The 21,057-nt window shown below is 39.2% G+C and overlaps 1 protein-coding gene across 3 annotated transcripts in view; it reads left to right on the forward strand.

Annotated features, from left to right (window-relative positions):
* ATG13 (autophagy related 13) overlaps positions 1 to 21,057 on the forward strand; it is a 48,603-nt gene that overhangs the window by 1,171 nt on the left and 26,375 nt on the right. The window lies entirely within an intron of this gene.

Raw genomic sequence — 21,057 nt, forward strand, 5'->3', positions numbered from 1 at the left:
TGTGTTAGTCCTTTCATGTGTGGATATCGTGGCTCCAATTAAATTATATGTTTTTGTTTGTTTCTTTCAACTACATTTTTCAGCCGAGCAGAAGTCTTGTAAGTGCTTGTGGAAGGGAATCCTGAGTTAATATTTTTCATACCCAGGGGATGATGAATAAGTGATGAAGCAAATGTCATATATATTGATCTGTATAGTAAAATGCATGTAGTTAATTCTCCCACTGTTTTCAAATTGTACCCCTTTGGGTTGGAAGTTAAGACGGCTATGGCAACTTCTGAGATTTACATTTCATAAAAATTGCTATTTCTTTACTTACACCTAACAGTTCTTATTATTTGTATTTTTTTTTCCCCTCAAGTGGTTATTAGGATCTGCAAAAACTGCAGGTCTTCAGCTACTAAATACTCCAAATTATATTGTTTTATTTAAGGACTAAGAATCAGCTGGACACAATTCAGTCCTACCATATACGCGTACTGGAATTGTACTACTGTATGGAGGTGGGGGCAAGAAATCTCTTTTTTTCCATTGTCTTTCCTGCTTGCATCCACCCAACTGCATCAGCTTATGACCTCCATGACTCAGAGCAGGGTGTCCATAGCCTAAATGCAAAAAGAAGCCTAAGACATTAACATTGAGCTTCCAAAGACATGAGCCCTACTACATGAGTGAGTTTTCAAAGATAATTTTGACTAATCAGAAAGTGCAACCACTATAGAACTTATTGCTGTCACTTGATAAGGTTCATTACCAAAGCTCTGCAATTACATTTTGTTCCATTGGGAGTGGAAGTTATTTATTTTGGAATTTTTATCTGGAGGGAACTTATTTAATCTTAGTAATGCTTGGAAATCCCTAGAACTTTTACTTTTTAAACACTTTTTACATTATTATAGAAGAGATGAAAATGACATTCATAACACTATGGTTGGAGCACTGCATTCCTCACTCTATGACCCTTTATTATTCAACTTAAGTTTTTTTGTTTTTATATATTTTAAAAAAATATTTATTTATGGGACTTCCCTGGTGACGCAGTGGTTAAGAATTCGCCTGCCAATGCAGGGGACATGGGTTTGATCCCTGGTCTGGGAAGATCCCACATGCTGCGGAGCAACTAAGCCCATGCGTCACAACTAGTGAGCCTGTGCTCTAGAGCCCATGAGCCACAACTACTGAGCCTGCATGCTGCAACTACTGAAGCCCGCGTGCCTAGAGCCCGTGCTCCGCAACAAGAGAAGCCACTGCAATGAGAAGCCCGTGCACTGCAACGAAGAGTAGCTGCCGCTCACCACAACAAGAGATAGACCACGTGCAGCAACGAAGACCCAACACAGCCAAAAATAAATTTTAAAAATTTAAAAAAAATTTATTTATTTGGCTGTGCTGGGTATTAGCTGCAGCACATAGGATCTTCATTGCCTCCTGCAGGATCTTCGTTGCAGCACCCCGGATCTTTAGTTGTGGCATGCAGGCTCTTAGTTGCACCATGCACGATCTAGTTCCCTGGCCAGGGATCGAACCCAGGCCCCCTGCATTGGGAGCAAGGAGTCTTAACCACTGGACCACCAGGGAAGTCCCTGGTTTTATTTTTTAATGGAAGAAAAGTATAGAAACTCACTGAGTAAGAAATGCAGGCTATTCAGCTAATATTTGAACTACTATATTGCTTAAAATTTTTTTGGCTTGTATGTTGACTTTAGAGTCTTAAAATATGTATACTTTACTGAAAGCTTATTCTTGGAAAAAGCTTACCTAAACTTTATGTGTGGATAATTTAGAAGTAATTTCCAACTTGGGGTGTTGAGTTGAGTAAAATGAATTAACATAGGGCCTCATTTTTTCATGCATGGATTTAATAGAAGAGAGGGTGCACGGGGTTACTGGTCCTTGCCTCCTCTTTGTCAAATTGTGGAGAGCAGTAAAAACTGCAAGTAGTCCCTGACAGGATAAAGGCAGTGTATGCAAAGGGAGAATGCAGAGGAGGCTAACTAGTCCTCTATGACCAAAGGGAAAAAGAAACTTTTCTTGGGAATTCCTCAAAGTCCAGTGGTTAAGACTGCATGCTTCCACCGCAGAGGGTCACGGGTTTGATCCCTGGTCAGGGAACTATGATCCCGCATGCCGAGCGGTGCACAGCCCAAAAAAAAAAAAAGACAACAACTTGAAGTTTGGGTTTTAAATCTTAAAACGATTTAAAATCCTTAAAGGGATGTAAAATTAGTTTTGAATCTTTAAAAAGATTTTAAATCCCTTAAGAGGATGTAAACTTAATTTTAAATAATTGTTTTTAACTGTAGAGTAAATGTGAGCCAGTTTGTTAGAGAAAGCCTCTAGGGCTTCCCTGGTGGTGCAGTGGTTGAAAATCCGCCTGCCAATGCAGGGGACACGGGTTCGAGCCCTGGTCTGGGAAGATCCCACATGCCGCGGAGCAACTGGGCCCGTGAGCCACAACTACTGAGCCTGCGCGTCGGGAGCCTGTGCTCGGCAACAAGAGAGGCCGCGATAGTGAGAGGCCCGCGCACCGCAATGAAGAGTGGCCCCCGCTCGCCGCAACTAGAGAAAGCCCTCGCACAGAAACGAAGATCCAACACAGCCAAAAATAAATAAATAAATAAATAAAATTAAAATTACCTTTCTAAAAAAAAAAAAAAAAAGAAAGCCTCTAAATACCAGTACAGGTGGCACAAGAAATTTGTTTTTGCCCTGGTGGTGTCCCCCATATGCCCTTGGTTACAAGAGAAGGGAGAAGATTGTGAATCACCACTACATAGAAAAACAACTCAATTAACATGCACAGTCTGTCAATAGTATCTTAGGAAAAATAAAGGTAAATAGGGCTTCCCTGGTGGCGCAGTGGTTGAGAATCTGCCTGCCAATGCAGGGGACACGGGTTCAAGCCCTGGTCTGGGAAGATCCCACATGCCGCGAAGCAACTAGGCCCGTGAGCCACAACTACTGAGCCTGCGCGTCGGCAGCCTGTGCTCCGCAACGAGAGAGGCCGCGATAGTGAGAGGCCCGCGCACCGCGTTGAAGAGTCGCCCCCCCCCCGCTCACCACAGCTGGAGAAAGCCCTCGCACAGAAACGAAGACCCAACACAGCCATAAATAAATAAATAATTTTTTAAAAAAGGTAAATAAAGAATGTATAGAAGTGATAACCCAGTATTCTCATTTTGGAAAATACTGTTTTCACTCTTGACTTTTGATTCATACAAATATGAAAGAAATAGAGTTAAAAATCATATTATTCTTTCCAGGCTTTCCAGGGTGGTTTGTCCCCACCCTCACATTCCTCCTGTATTGCCCAGAGCTATTATGTCATTAGTAGAGATTATGTAGAGAAATACTTGTGGAGGTTTAAATGCCCTGTTTTAAATATAAGTTTAAGGGTGTTTTTATGCTTTAATCTGTTTCTGTTGGAATTTTCAAGAAATCAGATATTGGCCTTATGTATTCTGTAGACTGGTTTTTAAATTGTTCCGTAGTTAAACAAACACAGCTTTTGTCTTTTATCTTTATTCCCACTTCCCATTTTCTTTTGGTTTATTTTACTTTCTGGTTTCTTAAACTGAATACTTATTTAATTTGAGTTTTTTTTTTTAATTATAAAGGCTATAAATTTTCCTCTGAATTCTTCTTTTGCTGTGTCTCATTTGTTGTCAAATATTCTTCATTTTGTTAATTTCTAGATCATTTGTAACTGGTTTTTATTTCAGTGTTTATTATAAAAAGCTTCCTAGTGTATACACGGTTAACTTTTTATCATATGTTTCTAGTTTATTGGATTATGGGCAATAACATCTTGGAAAAAAATTTTTTAAATGGTCAAGAACATGATCAGTTTATGGTGTCCCTTGAACCTAAGAGAATAATGTGAAAGGTGGAGTTAGATAACTAAGAGCTTTATTGAGGACCTCATATGTGGCAAGTACTCTTTACAGGAACTATCTCATTTAATCCTCACCACAACCCTATGAGAAAGGAATCTGAAGTACAGAAAGATTGAGTGACTCGCACTATATGCCACCATACATATATATATATATATATATATATATATGAATGGCTTGTTTTTATTATTCATATCCTCAAAAATTTTTTATATCTATTTGATATATCAAAGAGGTATGTTGAATCTTCAGGTATAGTTTTGGTTTTATCAAGCTCTCCTAGTATCTGTAGGAATTTTTGCTTTATGTATTTTATTGCTGTATTGCTTACATGTAAAGGTTTATGGCTATCATTTTCAGAGATTATTTTACTGTTACTGAATGTCCCTTTTAATCTCATTTCATCACTTCTGGTCTGGAATTGTAAATATTGACACTTCTGCTTTCTTTTTCTTTTAATGTATTTATTTTATTTATTTTATTTTTGGCTGCGTTGGGTCTTCATTGCGCGCGGGCTTTCTCTAGTTGCTGCGAGTGGGGGCTACTCTTCGTTGCGGTGCGCGAGCTTCTCATTGCGGTGGCTTCTCTTGTTGCGGAGCACAGGCGCTAGGTGCGCAGGCTTCAGCAGTTGTGGCATGTGGGCTTCAGTATTTGTGGCTCGTGGGCTCTAGAGCGCAGGCTCAGCAGTTGTGGCGCACGGGCTTAGCTGCTCCGCGGCATGCGGGATCTTCCTGGACCAGGGCTCGACCCGGTGTCCCCTGCATTGGCAGGTGGATTCTTAACCACTGCTCCACCAGGGAAGGCCGTGCTTTATTTTTCTTTTCTTTCTTTTTTCTTCCTTCCCCCCCACCCCAAGTGAGTGTATCTCTGCTTGCTTCTTTATTTTCAGACTTTCTTTGTAACTCTTTTGGTAGAAGACTATTTCAGTTGTTTAAACTTTTCCATTCTGTTTCTCATTTGTCTACAAAGAACTTTCTATATGGAAAAAAAGATCTTTATGATTTACTAATTCTGATGTCTAGAAAGTGGGGAAATTACAGTTTTGTTCCCTTTACCCTTGAACTTGTACCTAACTGGTTTTTTTTGGGGGGGGGGTTGTTTTATGGCTGCACCACCCAACTTTCGGGATCTCAGTTCCTGATCAGGGATTGAACCCGTGCCCCCTGCAGTGGAATCGCAGAGTCCTAACCGCTGGACCGCCGGGAACTCCCTTAACTGTTTTTTCTTATTAACTGTTCCTGATTTGCCATACTGAGCTTTTAAGCCTGAATCCAGAACATTTTAAAACTGTTAAAAATTGGAAAGCATAATTATTTTTTCAGTAATTGATGTTAATTAACTTTTCCCAGTTTTAGGGGCTGGAGATATTATCTGGGGTCATTTTTGTATAATCTCTTGCCAAATTATTCAGTTGTTTCTTTGAAATTATTTGCTCTTTCCTTCCTTTATTGACTGCCTCACCTTAGTCCAGTGCTATCACCAACTCTCATCTGGATTACTGAAATGGCTTCCTAGCTGGTCTTCCTGCCTCTAGTCCCTTTATTTCATCTCCCCTTCTCTATATTCAGATTAATGTCCCTAAATTTTTACCTATAGAAGAATCTGCATTGACTCCCTACTATAATCTACTGTTAGTCTCTTTTGCTCACTTTTATGTCTCCCTACTAATCTGGCTGGATCATACTTACCTACTCTTTATACATTTTTGTTCTCTGTCCAAATTCTCAATTTTGTGCTTCATTTAATTGAACATATTAAGCATAGTAATTTTAAGGTCTGTGTCTGATAATTGTTAATGTGTTTCTAATATCTTTTGGATTTTGATCATTTGTGTTTGTCTCCTTGAGTGCCTGGTTTATTTTAACATGTGCCAGAAATTGTATATGAAAAATTATAGAGATAATTTATGGGTTAGGACAACATCATTTTCTTCCAGGGAGACATTAACGTGTGTTTCTGGCAGAGGCTGAGGGCAGACCTTATTCTACACTGTAGAAGCTGAGTGATGTGTAAAATTTTTCATAATAAAAACTTTTTAAAATTAGCTTGAAGTTATACAAATTACAACTACATTTGTTTTCTGAGAGAAGAACTATCCATTGTTTTTGTAAATTTAAAAGAAACCTTAAAGAATACAGCAATAGCCTATTTATCTGGGTTATATATTATGGATTAAAAGGGAAAGGTGTAACAAGGAAATACTTGGAGAAAAAAGAAAAAAAGAAAGACCCATTCATAATGTCTGTCATCTCTGTACTCATTATATACCCTAATCTTAAAATTAAGCCATTACCAAATGTAAAATGGCATGGCTGCCTTGGAAAACAGTTTGGCAGTTCCTCAAAAAAATTAGATGTTGAATCACCATATGATCCAGCAATTTCATTTGTAGGTATATACCCAAGAGAATCATATGTTAACACAAAAACTTGCCCATGAGTGTTCTCAGGAATATTATTCACAGTAGCCAAAAAGTGGAGACAACTTAGATGTCCATCACTTGATGAGTCAATTAACAGAATGTAGTCTACCAATTCAGTGGAATATTATTCAGCCATAAAAAGGAATGAAGTACTGACACATGCTAAAATACAGAGTGAACCTTGAAAACATGCTAAGTGAAGGAAGCAAGTCACAAAAAGGTGACATAGGATTTCCTTTATGTGAAACTTCCAGAATAAGCAAGTCCATAGCAACAAAGCATACTAGTAGTTGCCAAGGACAGGGAGAAGGGGAAGGGGGGTGATGGATAACAGATGTGGGATTTCTTTTCAATGTGATAAAAATGTGGTGATGGTTGCACATCCTTGTGAATATACTAAAAAGCACTGAATTGTACACTTTAAAATGGTAAATTTTATGGTATGTGAATTATAACTCAGTTTGTTAAGAAAAACTATATAAAGTGATTCTTTAAAAAATTTTAACCTACTGCCTTAACATTCTAAGTCAACGTGTTTAACAAGTGCATAAATAAGCGTATTTCTTCTTAGCTTGCCCAATCTCCTATCTCAGATGTGTAGTCTCTCACATTGTCTTGTTCTTTTGAGTTCTTGGTGTTTTATTTCCATGTGCAATCTGCAAATTTTTAAATTCTGAGTTCATCTAGCTAAAAGTTGGAAGGAAGGGTTATGAATGGCCTGGCAGTAGGCTGTTGATGATCCAAGTCTGAGAAAGCTTCTCTCAAGGCTCCTTCAGGCTTCCTTCTGCCTGTTTCTAGGAGTTTCAGTGGTTTTGGACAAGTTTTTAGGTTAATTTCTTGGCTTTTTGTTTCCTTACCATCCATGTAGGTAGTGTAATTTTGGATCTTATATCTGTTTACCTCACTGATGTATGCTTTTGAAGTTTTGAGAGTAACTTCCCCACCTCCCAACCTTGCCATGATAGATGGCAAAGCTCTTCATTGCTTCTCTAGGATTCTTCTGGCCTCTGATCAAGAAGCACTTGGCTCTGGGGTTGTCTGCAGGGGAGGTTTCTACCTGCCTATAAGCTTGAGGTGTGATTCCCCCACACCCCACTCTTGTTCTCATGTGTTCATTATAAGAATCTGACCTTGCTCCCCATAAACCTCAGCTCCCTGGCATCAATTTTCCCTTATATCTATGGCTTTAACTTACCTTTTTTTCTGGAACCTGGGATTTTTCAGTCTTTCTGGTTTAGCTGTGTATCAAAACCTTTTTATTGTCATATCTTATTTGCATTTTTGTGTACCTGTAGTGGGCAGGGGTGGGGTGTGACTGATAACAGTTCAGTCCACATTGTTGTTGGATGTCCTCCAAGATTTGAAACTCGTATCTGACATGGCGCAGTGCATTGAACTCCTTGTCTCCTTCACTCTCAAGGCAAGGATATCCTGTGATGGGATCTTGGAAGTATAGCTAGAGCAGTCATTCAGATGTTTGAAAAATTGTATTTGAAATAGGTCTACAAGGAGATAGAAAACTTTTATGCTGGGTGAAAGTTAGTTAAGATCTTTACCCTGCTATAGACCATTTGATGAGAATGGATTTTGTTTGTTAGATTTTTTTTGAAAAATGTAAGATATACAGAAAAATTGTAAGAATATTACAGTGAACTTTCATATACTCTTCACCTACATTCATACATTGTTCTCTCTTGGCCACATTGCTTTACTTCTCTCTGTATGTATCACATACTGTATAATAGAACAACGCACGATTTCTTACTTTTTTCTTTTTTTTTTTCCCCTGGACTCTTGAGAAAAGTTACTTGTATCTCTTAAGACAAGAACATTGAACAAAGTGTAATTGTATCAAATTCAGGAAATTTAATATTGATGCAATACTGGTTATGTAGTATACAGTCAGTATTCAAATGTTGCCAAATTGTTTCAATGCCCTCCTTTATAGCAACTTTAAAAAAAAAAGTCCTGGGTTAAGCATTGCAATTAGTTTTCATACTCCTATTGCCTTTACTCTAAAACAGTTCTTCAGACTTTTTCTCTCATAAGATTGACTTTTTTGAAGAGTACAAGCCCATTATTATGTAAAATGCCCTGTCTTTCAGTATAAGCTCATCTGATTGCTTCCTCATGGTTAGATTTGGGTTATACATTTTTTTTTTTTTTTTGGCTGCGTTGGGTCTTCGTTGCTGCGTGCGGGCTTTCTCTAGTTGCGGCGAGCGGGGGCTACTCTTCGTTGCAGTGTGTGGGCTTCTCATTGCGGTGGCTTCTCTTGTTGCGGAGCACGGGCTCTAGGTGCGTGGACTTCAGTAGTTGCGGCACGTGGGCTCAGTAGTTGTGGCTCGCGGGTTCTAGAGCGCAGGCTTAGTAGTTGCGGCGCACGGGCTTAGTTGCTCCGCGGCATGTGGGATCTTCCCGGACCAAGGTTCAAACCCATGTCCCCTGCATTGGCAGGTGGATTCTTAACCACTGCGCCACCAGGGAAGCCCCTATACAGTTTTAATAGAAAAGCTACATAAGTGATATGTCCTTCTCCCTACATCACATCAAGAGGATGTAATGTCAGTTTTTCAGTTGTTGGTATGTTTCTTTGATTACTTTAAGATTGTGTTCATCTGACTTCTCTTTGTAATTAATAAGTCAATAAGCAGGACGACTGCGTGAAAATTTGTTGGCAAAAGGTATATTTACAGTGGTTTTATCATCCACTGGTGATTTGCTTGAACCAGTTATTCCTGTGATGATTGCAAAATTGTGATTTTTTTTTTTTTTTTTGGCTGCGCCACACGGCTTGTGGGATCTTAGTTCCCTGACCAGGGATTGAACCCAGGCCACGGCAGTGAAAGCTCCGAGTCCTAACCACTGGACCGCCAGGGAACTCCCAAAAATGGTGATTTTCCTAAATCTTTATTTATTATACATTTACTAAGTGGCAATTTACTGTGAATAAGTATTCTTTCCCCCCCACTTATTGTACAACTGCCTTTGAAACCAGTGTTGGAGAAAATGTGAAAATTCTAATGTGAAAATTCTTGCTGTAGAATAATGACTACGGCAAGAAAAGATTATCTCTGCTCTTCCACTGTTAGTTGAAGAAGCAAATGTAAAATTGTCAGTTTTAATTTCAGTGTTCCCCAAACTTTTACATATTGCATGACAAACATGAGTTTAAAAACACTTTATGTGTATAAAGTGTTATTTAAACACTTATCAGTCTTGAAAATAATGTTGTGCTGAGCATTTGTCAGCAAGTTTGTTTTTTTAATTGAAGGCAAAATGTCCTGTTATCTCTGTAATAGTTTTGAGGTTACTGTTTTGTAGAGTATGTGTGAATAGAAGTAGGCATTAAACAAATATGAAAGCAATATTGTTAATATGCCAGGAGCTGTTACTCAAAACAACTGAATTTGCTTAATAACATTCATCCTTAAGATAAATCAAGGAAGCTTTAACTCTTCAATATTAGATTAGTTCCGTGTATAAATTTGCTTTTCAAAAAAACTAAGGTTGTCTAAGAGAACTAGAAGACAAGCTACAGACTGGGAGAAAATATTTGCAAAAGATATATCTTTTAAAAAAATTATTTATTTATTTATTTGGTCTTAGTTGCGGCACGCGCGATCTTCATTGCAGTGTGCGGGATCTTTAGCTGTGGCATGTGAGATCTAGTTCCCTGACCAGGGATCGAACCCAGGCTCCCTGCATTGGGAGTGCCTAGTCTTAGCCACTGGACCACTAGGGAAGTCCCAAAAGGGGTATCTTTTAAGATAATGAGTTGCCATCTCACAGCTATTAGAATGGCCAAAATCCAAAAACACTGACAACACCAAATGCTGGAGACATCATGGAGCATTGGGAATTCTCACTCATTGCTGGTGGGAATGCAAACTTTCAGCCACTTTGGAAGACAGTTTGATGATTTCTTGTAAAATAAACATACTCTTACCGTATGATCCAACAGTTGCACTCCTGTAACTCACCCAAAGGAGTTGAAAACTTGTTTTCAGCAGGAGATTGGAGGCTCCTCTGGAGAAATTAAGTGTCTTTGGAGGGAAAAACCTCTATATATTGACACTTGAGGTTTCTTTCCATTGAAAAAAGGGTGAGGCTGCGCCCAGCTTGTTCCTGATGACGCTCTTTGAGCCCTACCAGTTTACCAGACTCACTCATATACCCTGGGTTTCTCTTTTTGGTGCCTCATGCTCAAATGTGAATGGGACAGCCAAAGATCACCAGTTACTTGATGAAAGCCTCCATTGTGGCTGCCAGTATTTTTCAAGCTTAGTGAGGAAGGGAGCTCAAGAGGTGGGAGAGGGAGTGTCTCATAAAGACTTTGATAACCAAAGTTCACCATGTTTTTGATTCACTGTTTCCAAAAAGTTAATGTCTAGTCCTTTTTATTTTTCTTATTTATTTTAGTGTTTTTTTACTTTTTAAAATTGAGGTATAATTTACAATATTATATTAGTTTCAGGTATGATTCAAATTTTTTATAGATTATACTTCATTTATATTTATCCTAAAATATTGGCTACTGGGCTTCCCTGGCGGTCCAGTGGTTAAGACTCCATGCTCCCAATGCAGGGGGCATGGGTTCAATCCCTGGTTGGGGAATAAAGATCCCACATGCCGCATGGCACAGCCAAAAACATAAATTAAATAAATGTGAAATATTGGCTACATATCCTTGTAGGTGATTGATTGGTTGATTGATTGTTAGTCAACAACCTTTAGTAGCTTATTTATTTTATACATAGTAGTTTATATCTCTTAATCCCCTACCTCTATCTTGCCCCTCCCCGCTTCCCTCTCCCCACTGGTAACCACTAATTTTTTCTCTCTATCTATGAGTCTGTTTCTGTTTTGTTATATTCATTCATTTGTTTTTTTTTTAGATTCCACATATAAGTGATAATATACAGTATTTGACTTTCTCTGATTTATTTTACTAAGTGTAATACCCTCCAAGTCCATCATGTTGTTGCAAATGGCAAATTTTCATTCTCTTTTATGCCTGAGTAGTATTCCATTGTGTGTGTGTGTATACACACACACACACACACACACACACACACCATGCTAGTGGTAGAGGGAGGATTCCAAAATGATGATTGCACCAGTGTCCATGTGGTAGAACAAGCTCCCAAAAATGACTGCCACAAGTATCTATGTCCCCAGGGTGAACTCCAGTTGCCTTCTGCCTCTCCAGGAGACTCTTCAAGATCAGCAGGTAGTTACTCTTCAAAATCAGCAGGTAGTTCTGACTCAGGCTCCTTTGAAATTACTACTTCTGCCTTAAAGGTCCCGGCACATGTGAGAGTTTGTGTGCCCTTTAAGAGACTCCATTCTATTTCCCACAGCCCTCTGGTGCTCCCAGATGTAAGCCCCACAGGCCTTCAAAGCCCAACATTCTGGGGGCTTGTCTTCCTGGCATAGGACCCCCAGGCTGGGTAGTCCAATGTGGGACTCAGACCCCTTGCTCCTTGAGGAGAATCTCTGCAATGGTAATTATTCTTATGTTTGTGGGTTCCTCAACTGGGGGCATGGGTCGTGACTGTACTGGGACTCCCTACTCTTACGCATCTTTTTGCGGTTCCTTCTATTTATCTTTAGTTGTAGAAGATCTTTTCTGGTAGGTTAGGGTTAGGGTCAGGGTCTTTTTCCTCAATAGTTGTTCTGTACATAATTGTAAGTTTTGTGAGAGGAGGTGAGATCAGGGTCTTCCTACTCCACCATTTAGGGACCTCCCAATGTCCAGCCTTCTAACGTTAGGAAGGAAGGGCAGTTCTGGTCTGAGTGGGGTCATGGTGTGGGTGTAGGGCTTAGAGTGGGGTCTAACTGCTTCTTCTGTGGACTTTCAAATAATCTTCCTGTTTTCAGCCCCATCTGCCACCCTACTTTAGTAGCTACCTGGTGACTAATTCCTTAGACTTTCTTAGGTTCTTTGGTTCAGAAGAGCTTTCTTTGTTTAGGGTTTCTCCCGCTGCTGGCTTGGATATCAGCTGTGCTCTGCTTAGTCAGTTATCTATTTCTTCTACTTTCTACCTTCCCGAACTTTGATTTTGTTGTCTCTTGTCTGTGTGTATGCTTTTTAAGTCCCCCACCCTTTTTTTAGGAGTGAGCAGAAATAAACATTGAACCTTTATCCTTAACCAGTCTGTTCACTTTTTTCCCCCAATATTTTGTTGACATCTTTCATTGTTATTTCTTCTTCTGGGTTTATTTATAGCTTTTATATTTCTGTGCTTTTAATTGAGGATTGGGAAAGTAGTTGAGATAAATGGTTTTTGTCTGCCTAAGAAGAACTCATATTTTTAAAATTTAAAATTAGCATTTCAGTATGAAAGTAAGTAAAAGATCTAAAAAACCTGTCTATCCAGATAACTATACTTTTCCCTTACCTGATTGTATCATTTGCACTTGAGCAGTGTTGTAGAATCTTCTGTCTAGTATTTGGGTGTTGGTGATTATCTACATCCATTACATAATAATGGGAAACTTTATTTATTTAGTAATGGCATATTTTTTTCTTTTTGGGTGTGTGTTAAAATACAAGCAACAGAATTTACCATCTTAACCATTTTTCAGTGTGCAGTTCAGCAGCATTAAATACATTCACATTGTTGTGCAGCCTTCACTACCGTCCGTCCCCATAACTTTTCATCTTGTAAAACTGAAACTCTACCTATTAAACAGCAACTCCCCATTCTCTCTTCCCCCCAGCTCCTGGCAACCACCATTATACTTTCTGTCTCTACGATTTTGACTACTCTAAGTACCTCATATAAGTGGATTTGTCTTTTTGTGACTAGTTCTTTTCACTTTAACATAATGTCCTCAAAGTTCATCCATGTTGTAGCATGTGTCAGAATTTCCTTCCTTTTTAAGGCATAATAATATTTCATTGCAAAAAAAAAAATATTTCATTGCATGTATATACCACATTTTGCTTATCCATTCTATTTTCAGATAATTGTTTAAAAACATTTTAGTATGGCACAAGCCTGCACATGTTCTAAACACTGTGGGAACCTGACAGAATTATTTGTTGTTATGAACTTCTGCTAATGAAAATGATGTGTAGAGAATGTTGCTAAATTGAAATTGCTAATCAAGGTCCAGTAAATAGTTTTTGTTATTTGTTAAATGTCTTAAGCCTTGAAGAAAGGCCTTAATTAAGTGAGGTATTTCTCAGACAAGAAAAGCTACATGTGGCAAGTCTGGGGAAATAGATGCTGATGAAACTTGAAGGGACAGCAATATTAAGAGCATTATGATTCATAAATATATTTTTGGCCTAATTAAGCCATTTTAGAGGTGACCCCTGGTAAATTTAATCAAGTATATGTGGGTGGGAACCACATAGAACTTTTTGTAAATGTCCAAAATCATACATAGTAATTGGTTTATGTCCCTAAGGCAAAAAAATTTAATAAAGGAGGTAATAAGTAGCGCTGATGAGCTTGCTTATTCAACATATTAACAGGAAAGGGACATGAAATTTGAATGCTTGTGAAACCTTGCACCTCAGATTGGCACTTGAACCCATGTGCCGGGACTCGAACCCAGCCAAAACCCATGGTCTTCCAACTGAGATCACACACATGGTTTCAGGACTTAACGAAGCTCAGGTTCTTGATGTCTCATAGCAGAAAGAATTCAGTGAGAGACAAAGTGATAAGTAAGAAGTGGATTTATTTAGAGAGAAATGCACTCCACAGAGTGTGGGCCATCTCAGAAGGTGAGAAAGGCACCAGGGTATGGGATTGTCAGTTTTTATAGGAGTGGGTAATTTCATAGGCTAATGAGTGGGAGGAGTATTCCAGCTATTTTAGGAAGGGGTGGGGATTTCCAGGAATTGGGCCACTGCCCACTTTTTGATCCTTATGGTCTGTCTTGAAACTGTCATGGCGCCTGTGGGTGTGTCGTTTAGCTTGCTGATGTGAGTGTGTACTGAGGCTCAAGGTCTAGTGGAAGTCGACTTGTCCGCCATCTTGGACCCATTTGGTTCTAATCAGTTTACGTCATATCCTCAGGCTATGTCATTCTTTCAAAGGTTGTGCCCTGCCTCCTTCCCTCCTGTTTCACTTGCAGAAGAGTTTGCTATGTAATTGAGAGACTAGAATGCTAAGAGATAAAGTGGCCCTGACTTAAACTAAGTGGTAACCTAAAAGCTCTACTTTGGCTTAGTCTTCTAGCAGCTGATATATTTTCTTAAAACCTGTTCCATCAAGGGTCTTTGGCAGTTATAACATGTTGGTGACAGTGACTGATATGGGCAGTGGTCTGTAAAGTCTAAAAGAAAGAAAGTCACATACATGCATTGTCAGCCAAGAAGGCCCTCTCTAGACTCTTGGTGGCAGAATTCCAACGTGCTTGTTCCTGAGGTAGAGAAGGATATATGAAGCTAATAGTGGGTTGATACGATTTTAGGTTCCCAAAATGGCCTCCTTGTGGGAAAGGCAACATGTTGATCACTTGATGCTTCTTTCTATCGACTTGGCAGTTTTATTTCTCAATTAATAAATTGGATTTATGGTATGTAAACTGTCTCTTGTAACTGAAGTCCCCCAAACCTTGACTGAACTAATAAAATTAGTTTCCTGAGCATGTACATCCAAGGACTATATCCTTGTCCAGGATCATCATTTATTTGCTAGTTTCAATGACCAAGATCTTTCCTGAAAGTACCAGCAAGCCTCTGATTACCTTTGCAAAATCACTTTACCTATTTTCCCCACTGACTTTGTATGTGGACTCTTGAAGGTCAGACTGAGGAGTCTGCCCAAAGTTCTGGCACATAGGAGCAATATGATGACATAATGCTTTATTAGACTAGCCTTTCAGTGGTTTACCTGAGGTTTACAGTATAATCTAGAAGGAGGTGTTGGGGAAGAAACTTTTCCTATAACCTCTTGGATTCAGCAGATGGGGGTGTGCAAATTAAACCAACAAAAGATAGATTAGCAAGAGAAAAGACAGAGTTTATTAATGCCTGCAAAGTGTATACCACAGGAGTGCTCAGTGATGAATAGCTCAAGGAGGTGGTAAAAATTTGGGACTTATATGCCTAACTCAGTAGGAGAAAGAGAGGGGGAAAAGGTTTTGTGGGAAGAAAAATTAGTTTCTGTAGGAAAGAAGAATGGGTGTTTAGGAGAACAAATGGGAAATAAGAAAGTTTGTGATAACATTTGCTTGTGTGGGTGCAAATGGTCTTTCCGTCTTCTTCATGACTATGAAACTCCCCCAGATAGGGGATTTATATTAGGTTTATATTAGGTCTCTCTCCTGGGAGTAGAAGCCAACCTGAAATGGGAATTTATGGCAGTCCTCATTTCTTAGAAGTTTCCGCTTTTAGTCAGATAAGGGAAGCTCTGAGAACATTTCTTTTCTACATCTGTTGAATCTCAAATGTCTTCAGCTTAAAATAATCTTTATGCCAAAGTGGCATATTTTAGGATGGCATAGCCTATCCTCTTCAAAGGTAAAGTAACTAACCAAGAGAGTCTCTTCCAGATAAGAAATGAGACTTGGATTAAGGTGGTTATCTATGGAAATGAAAATGCCACTAATATAAAGGATTTTGTATAAGCATAAGTTTGAAGGATTCAGTAATTGGCTAGTATAGTAAAGGGCAGAAAAAAAGAAAAAATTCAGTGTTTTTAATGTTTGTACCAAATTTCCCTTTATATTCCTTGGAGCACTCAAAGAAGGAATTTTGCAAAGTGCAAAGCAAAAGTAAACTTTCTATTACATTTCTATTGTAAAGGATGAACTAACATCCTTGATAGATAGCCTAGGCCTAAGGGGACAATAAGCTCTGATCCCTCTGAGAGAACTTTTTCTCTGTGGAGACCACCCTTTTTGGCTCAATAACTAACTCTAGTTACATAATCCTTTGAGTGCTTCCAGTGGTACAAAAAGTCACAAGAGTCACTGTGCCATTATAATGTTTGTGCTTTGGTAGATGCTCTGGTAGTGGGAGCACTTCCCCACTTCAGTGTAAGATAGGGGCAGCCCAATCCTCCAGCACTGTTCTTATCTCAGATCTGTTGCTGTGTTGCTTCAGGGCCTTGAGCTGTTTAACCCTTTAAAAGGTCTTTTTATTTTTACTTTAATATTTGTTAGTGTTCTTTTCAACCAAAATTAGGAAGGCCTGAAGGTGGGTGTACATGTCAAGCATATTATTTGATAGGCCCCCAAAGATGAGTCCTTTGTAATTTGATCAGTGGATTCTCCTGTGGCATCTCATCAATTATTTCTTCTCAAAGATTTTATTTCTCCTTCATTGGTTTCTTCCCCCCCCCCCTATAAATTTGCTCAGGTATTCCTATCCTACAGGGAAAATCCTTTTAACCGAAAAGCTTGAGCTCTTTTCCTGTCTAACATCTCAGAAGTAGCTGAATCCATTCCTCACTACCACCCTAAGAAACTCTCCTCTCAAAGGTCATTAACAACGTAATGCCAAGTCCAGTGGCCTTTTCCTCTTGAGAATGAAGGAATCCATAATATGTCATCCCAAAATATGCCTCTTTGACATAATAATTATTTTGAGCTGAAGGCAGTTAAGAAGCAGCAAATGCAGGAGAACCTTTCTCTGCCCTCCCGTTTTCTGCCTAAAGGCGGGATATAAATTCCCCTTTTTTACTGGAGACAGATTCTTATCAGACCTGAGAAGACACCAGAGAAATCTGCAAACAAACCTTGCTCCCTTACTTAGTTTCCTCCCACAGCCTGCACTCTTGAATGCCTAAAACTGCTTTCCTTTGTCCTGTCATTTCTCTATGAAGTTATTATTCTTTGTTGAAGACCCCATATGAGCCATAGTTCTAAGCCACTGCTTTGAGTTATTTTTTGTTGAGGTTTCTCCTCTGTGGTAGGTGCTGCATTAGTCAGTAAACTGTTTTTCTCTTGTTAATCTGTCTTTTTGTTGAAGGAGTCGCAGCTCAAAGTTTAAGATGAATAGAGGTAAAGTTTTGCCTCCTCCACAAGAACTTACACTGTTTGACCATCCCTTCAATCTTGAAACTTTAATTTCCCCTCAGTTTCAATGAAAACTTCTCAGAAATCATTTTATCTCCTATTTCTCTGATTAGTTCTTGCATTTCTTTTTGTGGTTCTTTTATGCAAATGCTTTCCAAGGTGTTTGTTTTGTTTTTTTTCTGTTATCTCCCTTGGTGATTTCGTCTGTTGCTATAGTTTTAATTATTCCTTCTTTTTTGAGATTTATCTCCAACTTTAATCTCAGTCTTAACCTTTTCCATTAGCTTCAGCTTTAGCATTTTCAGACAGATCTTCAGGTGTTTCTAACTCAACCTATTAAATAAACTGAACTGATTGGCAAAAAATAGTGAACCTTGATCCCTAACGTACACCACGTATACAAATTAATTTTCGATGGATCACGAATCTAAATGTGAAAGGTAAACAGTAATGTTTCTAGAAGAAAATGTAGGAGAATATTTTCATGACTTTGAGATCAGCAAAAAAATGTTTAACAGGACACAGAAAAGTGCTAACCATCAAAGAAAAGTTTGATAAATTGGACTTACTAAAATAAAGAACCTCTGATCATCAGGAAACTCCATGAGAGGATGATACTCAGCAATAAAAAGAAATGAACCATCGGGACTTCCCTGGCAGTCCAGGGGTTGAGACTTCACCTTCCAATGCGGGGAATGCGGGTTCGATCCCTGTGGGGAGCTAGAATCCCACATGGCCTTGTGACCAAAACATGGAACAGAAGCAATATTGTAACAAATTCAATAAAGACTTTAAAAAATAGTCCACATCAAAAAAAAAATTTTTTAAAAAAGCAAACTATCGACATAGAATATAACATGGGTGAAAAAAAATATAACATGGGTGAATGTCAAAATAATTGTGTTGAGTGAAAGAAGCCAAAGAGTACATACTGTATGATTTAATTTATATAAGACTCTGGAAAATGCAGATAAGGATCTTTAGTGATAGAAAGCATATCAGAGGTTGTTTAGGTATGGGGGATTATGGGGGCGCGGCTGGAGGGAGGGATTACGAAGGAACATGAGGAAACTTTTGGGGAGTAATTGTTATGTTCACTATTTTGTGGTGATGATTTTACAGTTATAAACCTGTCAAAACTTATCTTATACTTCTGATATTGTCAGTTATACCTCAATAAATCTGTATTTAATGTGGACATAAAGACCACCCAGATGAGAACAGGTGAAGGCCATTTATTCAGAGCTTGCGGTAGCAGGGGAGTCAGCTCCAGCACTTGCCTTTGGCAGAGATGCAAAGGCAGGTAGACCACTGGGGAAGCTTTATAATGGAAAAAAGGCAGGGAAGCCTTCAGGTATGTCCTAATTTGGGGCTGTTGGCACAAGGAAGCTGTAGGCCGCCTGACTGCAAGTGGGGGTATCCTATATGATTGGTTGGGGTACATATTCGGCTTTCTCTGGTTGGTCCTAAGTTGGAAGCAAGGATAAAAATTAGGGAAGCTGTCAGTTAATCAAGTCCTGGCTGTTTGGGGCCAGTTTTTACAGGGATTATCATTTGACTTCCTGGACTGGTTGCTAGAGATAGTCTGACTTCCTTGACTGGTAAGTGTAGATAGTAGGTTGGCTTCCTGGGCTGGATTTTTGCAGATTGTGGGTCAGAGCTCTATCTTTATATATATATAGTCTGGCCATTGTACGTTAGTATGTCGTGACTCTCATGATAAGAAACAAATTCCACAAGAAAGGCAAGCCACAAACTGGGAGAAGATATTTGCAGTACATATCCAACAATGTACTGAATCCACTATATATTTTTTAAAACTCCCACGATTCAATAAGAAAAAGACAACCTAATTTTTTAAGTGGGCAAAAGGCTTGAACTAGCACTTTATGAAAGAGGATATCCAGATGTCTAATAAACATATGAAAAGGTGTCAGTGGGGGAAAGGCAGTCATCATTTCATCTCTAATTTAATCATCAGTCATTCAATGCAGATTAAATGAAATACCACCACACTCCTACCAAGATGGCTAAGGAATCAGCAATACGAAGTGGTAGTATAGATGTGGAACACTGGGAGCTCTAACGTACTGTTGGTGGTGATGTAAATTGGTACAGATCCTAGAAAACTGTTTGGCAGTATCTATCAAAGCTAAACACAGGCATACCTTGGATATATTGTGGGTCGGTTCCAGATCACTGTGATAAAGTGAATCACATGAATTTTTTTGTTTCCCTGTGCATATAGAAGTTGTGTTTAAACTAAACTATAAAGAGTGCAATAGCATTATGTCTTAAAAAAAGCAATGTACATACCTAAATTTAAAAATACATTATTACTAGAAAATGCTAGCCATCATCTGAGCCTTCAGTGAGTTGTAATCTTTTTGCTGGTGGAGGGTTTGAAATATTTTGAGAATTACCAAAATATGACACTGTGACACGAAGTGAGCAAGTGCCATGGGAAAAATGGCGCTGATAGACTTGCTCAACACAGGGTTGACACAAACCTTCAATTTTTTTATTTAATAAATTTATGTATTTTATTTATTTATTTTTGACTGCACTGGGTCTTTGTTGCTGTGCGCGGGCTTTCTCTAGTTGCGGCGAGCGGGGTTACTCTCTTCTTTGCAGTGCGTGGGCTTCTCATTGCGGTGGCTTCTCGTTGCGGAGCACGGACTCTAGGCGCGTGGGCTTCAGTAGTTGTAACATGTGGGCTCAGTAGTTATGGCTCACGGGCTCTAGAGGGCAGACTCAGTAGTTGTGGCGCATGGGCTTAGTTGCTCCACAGCACATGGGATCATCCCGGACCAGGGCTGGAACCCATGTCCCCTGCATTGGCAGGCGGATTCTTAACCACTGCGTCACCAGGGAAGCCCCTTCAATTTGTTTTTTAAAAAGAGGAGGGGGCAATATCTGTGAAGCAAGGTGCAATAAAACAAGGTATGCCTGCATATGCATACTCTATGACCCAACAGCAACACTCCTGGCTCTACATCTGATAGCAGTGAGTATTTATATTCACGAAAACTCTCATGTAAGAATATAATAACCGACTTCCCTGGTGGCGCAGTGGTTAAGAATCCAATTGCCAATGCAGGGAACACGGGTTTGAGCCCCGGTCCGGGAAGATCCCACATGCCGTGGAGCAACTAAGCCCGTGCACCACAACTACTGAGCCTGCGCTCTAGAGCCCGTGAGCCACAACTACTGAAGCCCGCATGCCCTAGAGCCTGTGCTCCACAGCAAGAGAAGCCAACGCAATGAGAAGCACACACACCACAAGGAAGAGTAGCCCCGCTCGCCGCAACTAGAGAAAGCCCGTGTGCAGCATCAAAGACCCAATGCAGCCAAAAAAAAAAAAAAGAATATAATAGCTAAAAGCAGGAAACAACCCAAATGTTTATCAACAGTTTAATTTATAAATTGTGGCATATTCATAAAATGGAGTGCTACATAACAATGAAAAAGAATAAACTGCTACATGCAGCATTATAAATGAATCTTACAGACATAATGTTGAATAAAGGAAGGTACACAACAAAAGAGTTAATACTATTTGATTCCCTTTATAAGAAATTCAAAACAAAACTAATCTATAGTGATAGAGGTCAGAATCATGGTTACTTTTTGGTGGTTTTATTGACCAAGGGAACACAAAGGCACCTTCTGGATTATTGGAAATGTTCTATAACTCGATCTGGGTTGTCATTGTATGACTGTTTACATACAAAATGTTTATTGAGCTGTACACCT

Source organism: Eubalaena glacialis, chromosome 10, assembly GCF_028564815.1.
Source record: "Eubalaena glacialis isolate mEubGla1 chromosome 10, mEubGla1.1.hap2.+ XY, whole genome shotgun sequence".
NCBI classification, from domain to species: Eukaryota; Metazoa; Chordata; class Mammalia; order Artiodactyla; family Balaenidae; genus Eubalaena; species Eubalaena glacialis.